The 7836-nt window shown below is 40.3% G+C and overlaps 1 pseudogene; it reads left to right on the forward strand.

The window, feature by feature from the left end:
- The first annotated feature begins 1130 nt into the window (after positions 1–1130).
- Positions 1131–3190, forward strand: LOC132026326 (L-lactate dehydrogenase B chain-like; annotated as a pseudogene).
- The last annotated feature ends 4646 nt before the right edge of the window (positions 3191–7836 follow it).

The following is a 7836-nucleotide window of genomic DNA, read 5'->3' on the forward strand; positions in this document are numbered from 1 at the left end:
CCATATTCAGGCCTCTATCTGCTTACATAGCACACTCCTTTGCCAATAAATAAGGAGAGAAGCCTGATACTAAGGTGATTTATATATTTAAAATTTATTCTATTTCTCTGTTTTTATTCACTGGAGCTCAGCAAGATAGAAACTACATTAACTCAAGGAGTCAAACATTTGTCTTGTTCTCACTAACCCAATTATGTCATCAATTTTCTGTTGTACTGGGCTTGCTTCAACTGTAAAAGCCAGCATTCCCTCAGTTTCATGTCAAGCCACTTGAAATACACCTTGTATTTCGATGGACATGAATGACTTGAACGTCTAGAATCTTAAGATGAGCCTAACAGAACTCAGTCTCTAACTTTGGCCATCATTACAGCACATAGCCACTATGTGCTATTTTTGCCTTGCAAGTAACCCCTTTCTTTCCTCTGTTAAAAGTAACCATAATTCCTCTAGGGGACATATCCCATACAGTTTGGTTAGAGCTGCTACTTCTATCCACACTTGGAAAATCAGCTATGTCATGACTCTGTTCGCAGTGATTTAAGGATGGGCAAGTGACCCAAGCTGGACCTAAGCAAGCCTTTCCTGGAGCTTTCATGTTAAAGTCATTAAATAAAAGATTTTGTTCTATCCACTAATGAAGAAAAGGTGGCACGAAGTGAATCTTGGGCTGTAGACAGAGGTTTTGCACTCAGACAAAGATAGCCTATTGCACAGGTAGAAAGAGATTTGGTACCTTAATGACATTGTTTTGAGCCCTTGCCTTCAGTTACATCTGGAATCAGCATCACTGATCAACTCTTCAGTTATGTGAGGCCAATAAAATATCATTTTTAAGCCAAACTGAACAGTTTCTGTCTTTTGCAACTAACAATCCTAACCACTGTATACTGTCTAAGGTGATAATAAAGATATAGACGAAGTGTCACTGGAATACAAATGAGAAGGTAACTGAGCTTGAAGGGGCCAGGGAGGGCTGCTCAGAGGATGTAGCGGATAAACTCAATCTTTTAAAAAAATGAGTTTTCAAAGACAGGAAGTCGGTTGAACAGATCAAGCAGATCAAACAATGTGCTTAAAAACCTGGGATCATGAGAGAGCACAGCACATGAGATTCTAGAATCCAGAACATGTGGCAGGTAGGTGCAGACTGCGGGTTGTACTCAGGAAGCAGAAGCCGAGATGGAGTTTTGCACACCAAATATTTAGTAGGCATCAATGTATGTAGATGAAAGGAGTCAAACTTAGGATTGCATAGAGGAGAACGGATGGACCTCAAAGCTTTGGCCAGCTCCATGGACAGCTTGGGGTTGAAAAGATAAGGCTTTTAAACCCCCTGCAATCAGTTATTGGAGGAGGGCCCTATGGAAAGTTACATCTCCAGGCAAGAGTGCTCTCTGCAGCTGGGGTAGATCCTGAGGCAGCTAACACCTCCCTCAACAAGGTGCTCAACAGACCCTTGTACGATTGGGTGTCTAGGTAATACATTTCTGTGTCTTTCAAAGGAGCAGAGGAATGAATTTTTTAAAAAATAAAGAGAAAACATTTCTCTTCATATGGAACCTCAGATGTTATGCTATGAATTTTGGTCTTTACCCTGTAGGCATCAGAAATCTACTGAAAGGGTTCAGTTGGGAAGTGCAAAGATTCTATGTTCTTTTTAGAGAAGGACTTCTGAAATGTATTCATTTAGTCATCTTCCATAGCCAGGCATTATTCTACATAGTCGAGATGTACTGCTGAAAACAAACAAACAAAAATCTTCATTCTCATGAAGTTCATACATTAGAAAAAGCAGATGGGCAATAAATAATAAACATGATATATCAGTAAATCATGGACTATGTTAGGACACTTAGTGCATGGAAAAAACAGAGTAAGGAAAGAGGGATGAGAAGTGCTGGGGAGAGAGTTTCAGATTAGGATTTAAAATAGGTTGATATATACAGAAGTGGTGAGCCATAGACATCTATGGGAGCAAGCCAGGCAGGAAAGGACAGCCAGTAAAAGAGTCCTCAAGCAAATGCTCATCCAGAAGGACTAAAGAGAAAGGTCAGAAGTCATCTCCAGAAAAGGTGAAAGTGAGTGGAACAGACCAGCGCTTCTCCTTTTTTTTCCCACTTTTTATACTCCTCTCCTCCCAGAATGAGTCTTTGCTTGCTTAGAGCAAGCTAACCCCCATTAAAAATGAGTGAACTAGGGAAGCCTGGGTGGCTCAGTTGGTTAATGAGCTGCCTTCGGCTCAGGTCATGATCCCAGCGTCCTGGGATCGATTCCCACATTGGGCTCCTTGCTCGTCAGGGAGCCTGCTTCTCCCTCTGCCTCTGCCTGCCATTCTGTCTGCCTGTGCTTGCGCTCCCCCCCCCTCTGATAAATAAATAAAATCTTTTAAAAAAAAAAAGAGTGAACTAAAGAAATGTAGCGTTACTGGCACGTAGCTAACATTGTCTTCTTCACGTGGTGCCTACAGCCACTTCTCTTCCGGCACAATGGCAACTCGTTAAAGGAAAAACTGACTGCACCAGTTGCAGAAGAACAGACAACCATCCCAGACAACAAGGTCACTGTAGTGGGTGCTGGGCAAGCTGGTATGGCAAGTGCCATCAGCATTCTGGGAAAGCTTCTGGCTGATGAACTTACCCTTGTGGATCCCTTGGAAGATAAACTCAAAGGAGAAATGAGGGGATATGCAACATGGGAGCGCTTGTTTCTTCAGACACCTAAAACTGTAGCAGATGAAGATTATTCTATGACTGCCAACTCTAAGATTGTGGCAATGACTGTAGGAATCCAGCAGCAGGAAGGAGAGAATCGGCTCAATCTGGTGCAGAGGAATGTTAATGTCTTCAAATTCATTATTCCTCAGATAGTCAAGTACAGTACTGGTTGTTATCATAATTGTCATTTCCAACCTAGTGGATATTCTCATGTGTTACCTGGAAACTAAGTGGACTTAGTGACTGGAAGCCCTGTGTGACTGGAAGTGAGTATAGCCTGGGTTCTGCTAGATTTCACTATTTTATGGCTGAAAAAAATTGGCTTTCTTCCTCGCAGTTGCCATGGTTGGATTTGGGGAGAATATGGCAACTCAAGGGTGGCTGTGTCGAGTGGAATGAATGTGGCAGGTGTTTCTCTCCAGGAATTGAACCTAGAAATGGGAACAGATAATGACAGTGAAAACTGGAAGTAAATGCATAAAATGATGGTTAAAAGTGCATACAAGATCATCAAGCTAAAAGGATATGCCACCTGGGCTACTGTATTAAGTGTGGCTGATCTCATTAAAGCCATGCTAAAATATCTACCCAGGATTCATCCAGTGTCAACGATGGTGAAGGGAATCCATGGCATAGAGAAAGAAGCCTTCCTGAGCCTTCCATGAATCCTGGATGCTCAAGGATTAACCAGTGCTCTCAGCCAGAAGCTAAAGGATGCTGAGTTTCCTCAGCTCAAGAAAAGTGCAGATACCTTATGGAACATACAGAAAGACCTAAAAGACCTGTGACTTCTGGCTTCTGGGCTATAATATTTAAAAACTACAATGTGATTAACGGTGAGCCTTTAGTTTTTCATCCGTATACATGGATCAGTTTGCTTTTATCTTCCTAAGTATATGAATCTGAGCTCACAGAATCAAAGCCCATACTTGGTTTAATGCTTGCCATATGAGCCCTCGAACAAATGAAGTTAACTATCATAGTGTGCTTCTAAAAAAAAAAAAAAAAAGAAAGAAAGAAAGAAAGAAAAAATGTAGTATTATTGCCAGGACACAGCATGTATGAATGTTCTCGCTGTCATTAGATTCATGATCATGAATTTAAAGGATAACCATTCCGGAGGGCTGTGTGTTTTTCCCACCCATATCCGGCTATGTGGGTCAAAGCACAGAGTAAGCAGAGGTTCTATTTCACCCATGCTGCAGTTCACCAAATGAGAACAACAAACCTGAGAGGAGCAAAAGAATTAAAACACGAGTCAAGGAAGGGATTATAATGCCTAGCCCTGGAATGCAGAGTGGATGAGCTAGAAGAAAGAATGTCAGGGAGATGAAAGGTAATGGAAAGGTGTTTAAATCGATGAATTGAAGTGCTGGTGAATGAAAGGATATTTACGGTTTTGTTTCTAGAAGGGTTGAGAGAAAAGTAGAAGCTGGTCATCTGAGGACAGAATACATGAAAATGAATGTAAGGCAAGTTTACAGAACTGATAATATCAAGATATGGAGAGTGACCACAGGGCTAAGTAGCCGAGGCAGGGGCAGGGACAGGTCAAGGGCCAAGGCTCAAGGGTGAAGGGGCTCTCTGATGTCAACCCAGAGAGTAGAAGGAGAGGAGACCTCATTACTTCAGGATGAAGGTGGAAGTCCAGGCTCCCCATATTGTTTCTACTTGCCCAAGGGTTGGGACTTGTTAGTGTCCTGTGACGACGAGAGTTCTGCTCCCTGCTAAGCTTTTTAGGACACCACCCCCATTGCAGGAGGAGATCAGCCTTTTCGGACACCACTCCCATATTTCTGCGACTTTCCTTACAGCCTGGTGAATGTGGAAGTCTAAATTCCCCACTTGGCCTTTGACGATCTGGGTGGAGGTAAGATCTGTGATCTAGGTTAGAACAGAGTGGTTATAGACTAAAAATATTCTGTCTTGCAAGGCTGCCAATTTTCTGGCTCTTTAGTTAGTGACAGAAGGCTTTGTTTGGTGTTTTATAGTTGTTTTGCCTTTTTTCTTCTCGGAAAGGGGTTATGATGCTTGTGGTCACTGAGAGAGTTCAGAGTTTTTAATGACCAAACTGGATGATACCAAGAGTTTCTTTAGAATCTAAAGGGAGAAAAGTAAGGGTAGATGTGGCCCTCTGAGAATTAGAGATATCTGCAATAACGATCAGTTCCTATTGTCAAGATTTGGTCAAAACTCACCCTCAGACATCAGTACTGGGGCAAACTATGTGCCAGAATAAGCAGGCTGAAAATGAAACATGTGGCATCCTGGCCTCCCGTAAGATATTTGGGAAAGACTTCCATTAGTGTGATTGGAGAAGTACTTCCTACAAAATAGTGGATGCAACTATTTTTTGAAATTTTCTGGAACTCTGTGAAGCTCACCAGTGTCCAGGTCCATTAAACTCCAACGGAATGGGGGAAAGGATAGGGCAGACCAACAACTCCAGGGTTTGCTTTCAGAGCAGCCTGTAACAGAGCTAAAATGGCAGCAACGTCTAGAAGTTAAAGTAGGATGGTTGAATGTAAGCCATAAATCTGTTACGCAGACTAACAATCTGGTTACGTTAAAGTATTCATGGCCTAACAGCAATTGTTTTCATTCAAAAGAAGATATAATGTGGAATTAATTATATGCTAATCACTTAAGTACAACAAATCATTTCCCTCAGAATGGACACTTCACTCACATTAAGGCAGACAACTGATTTTTCCCAGATCCATACCACTTTCTCCTTGCAGTACACACCACTGTCTATTAACCAGTTGAGACCTTCTACCCTTACCATCATATGTCACCGGATGTGAGCTGTCCCAGGAAGAATGTGAATCTGCCCATGCAACTCTCTCAGGTAAAGTAATCCCCCAAAGAGCTGACAGCTGGGTCAGTAAGTCTTTCCCTGAATGGGATCTGCAAAGTATATCTATCTCCATGTTCACCAGAAACAGGGTATTGATAAAGGCTGATTGAATGAATGAAACTAGTAAAGCATCAAATAATTCCATGACAGGACAAGCAAAATAACTGGCTTTGTTTCAGCTCTTGTTGAATTTTCAGGAAGAAGTTACTATGATTCTGTAAAACAGACATTTTCCTCAGTTGGATTATTTTATCTTCCATTAGCCAATTAACAAAGTTTAGTGCGCATTTTGGTAGTATGTGAAGGAAGACCTATAGGAAACACAAAGAGAAATAGAGAGTGGGTTCCTTCATTCAACCATATTAAAAATCTTATTTTCTAGACTATATCCAGCCTGTATAAACATATCATAGAATATGAGAATTTGACAGTCCAAAAATCTTAGAACAGAGATATCACCAAATTGAAGTAGGATACCTTGATCTTACTACTAAGGGAATGGAGTCCAGAAATACAAAGTAACATATAAAAAACCATGGTTTTGGTTCATCTCTCTCTTTGAGTTGAGTATCAAAAAAGAAACTTATAATTTCTAATTTTATAATGTAAAGTAAAACAGGAAACATATCTAACAGAACATGAAATGATATCCTTATATTATTAAACTGATTTTCATTAGTCAAACAGATTGGAATTCAGATCCCTTCATTCCCCATAGTTATATATTTTTATCTTCATGTAACTTTATTCCCCACTGTTACATAGTGACTTTGAAGTATTAATGTTGATTTTTTTTTTGTTCAATTGTCTCTGTACATTTCAGTTAATGCACATTGCTATGTAAAAATCTTTAGTCACTATGATTTATGTGAACAGGACAGCAATTCACTTATCCAGAGACTTCTTGGTGAAGACAAAGAAAATAAAAATAACAAAACAGCATCTGGAGAACTGGATTCTTGCTCCCAAATCTTTCAGGAGCTGGTTACCCTGAACAAGATCCATCATTTTTTCAATTTCCTGTTTGGCTAAAGGAACATTAAAACTCCTATGAAGCCCCACTTTATTTCTGCTTTTGTTGTCTGTGCTTTTGGTGTCAGATGCAAGAAAACATTGCCAAGGCCAGTATCAAGAAAATTTTTCCCTGTTTTTTTCTAGGAATTGTACAGTTCAGGTCTTATGATTAACTCTTTAATCAGCTTTGTTTGGGTTTGGGGTTTGTTTTTTATTATGTTCAGTTAGCTATTGTATAGTACATCATTAGTTTTTGATGTAGGGTGATTCAATGATTCATTAGTTACATATAACACCCGGTGCTCCTCACAACATGTAATCCATTTTGAGTTTATTTTTGTGTTGTGTAAGATAAGGGTCCAATTTCATTAGTTTGCATGTAAATACCCAGTTTTCCTAACATCATTTGTTGGAGAGACTATCCTTGCCAAAGACCAGTTTGCTATACACACGTGGATTTGTTTGGGAACACTCTGTTCTGTTCCATCAGTCTGTACATCTTTTTACCAGTACCATACTGTTTTGATTACTATAGTTTTAACATATACTTTGAAATTGGGAAATATAGGGGTGCCTGGGTGGCTCAGTGGGTTAAAGCCTCTGCCATCGGCTCAGGTCATGATCCCAGGGTCCTGGGATCGAGCCCTGCATCGGGCTTTCTGCTCCTCAGGAAGCCTGCTTCCTCCTCTCTCTATGCCTGCCTCTTTGCTTACTTGTGATCTCTGTATGTCAAATAAATAAATAAAAATCTTTAAAATTAAAAAAAAAGAAAAAAAAAGAAATTAGGAAATATGCCCAGTTTCTTTGTATACCAATTATACCTCAAAAAAAACTGTTAAAAAGGTTGATATCCAGGATCTATGATGAGCTCCTCAAACTCAGCACACACAAAACAGGCAATCATATCAAAAAATGGGAAGAGGATATGAACAGACACTTCTCCAATCAAGACATACAAATGGCTATCAGACACACGAAAAAATGTTCATCATCACTAGCCCTCAGGGAGATTCTAATTAAAACCACATTGAGATATCACCTTACACCAGTTAGAAAGGCCAAAATTAACAAGACAGGAAACAGCATGTGTTGGAGAGAATGTGGAGAAAGGGGAACCCTCTTCCACTGTTGGTGGGAATGCAAGTTGGTGCAGCCTCTTTGGAGAGCAGGGTGGAGATTCCTCAAGAAATTAAAAATAGAGCTTCCCTATGACCCTGCAATTGCACTCCTGAGTATTTACCCCAA

Source organism: Mustela nigripes, chromosome 10 (assembly GCF_022355385.1).
Source record: "Mustela nigripes isolate SB6536 chromosome 10, MUSNIG.SB6536, whole genome shotgun sequence".
Classification (NCBI taxonomy): domain Eukaryota; kingdom Metazoa; phylum Chordata; class Mammalia; order Carnivora; family Mustelidae; genus Mustela; species Mustela nigripes.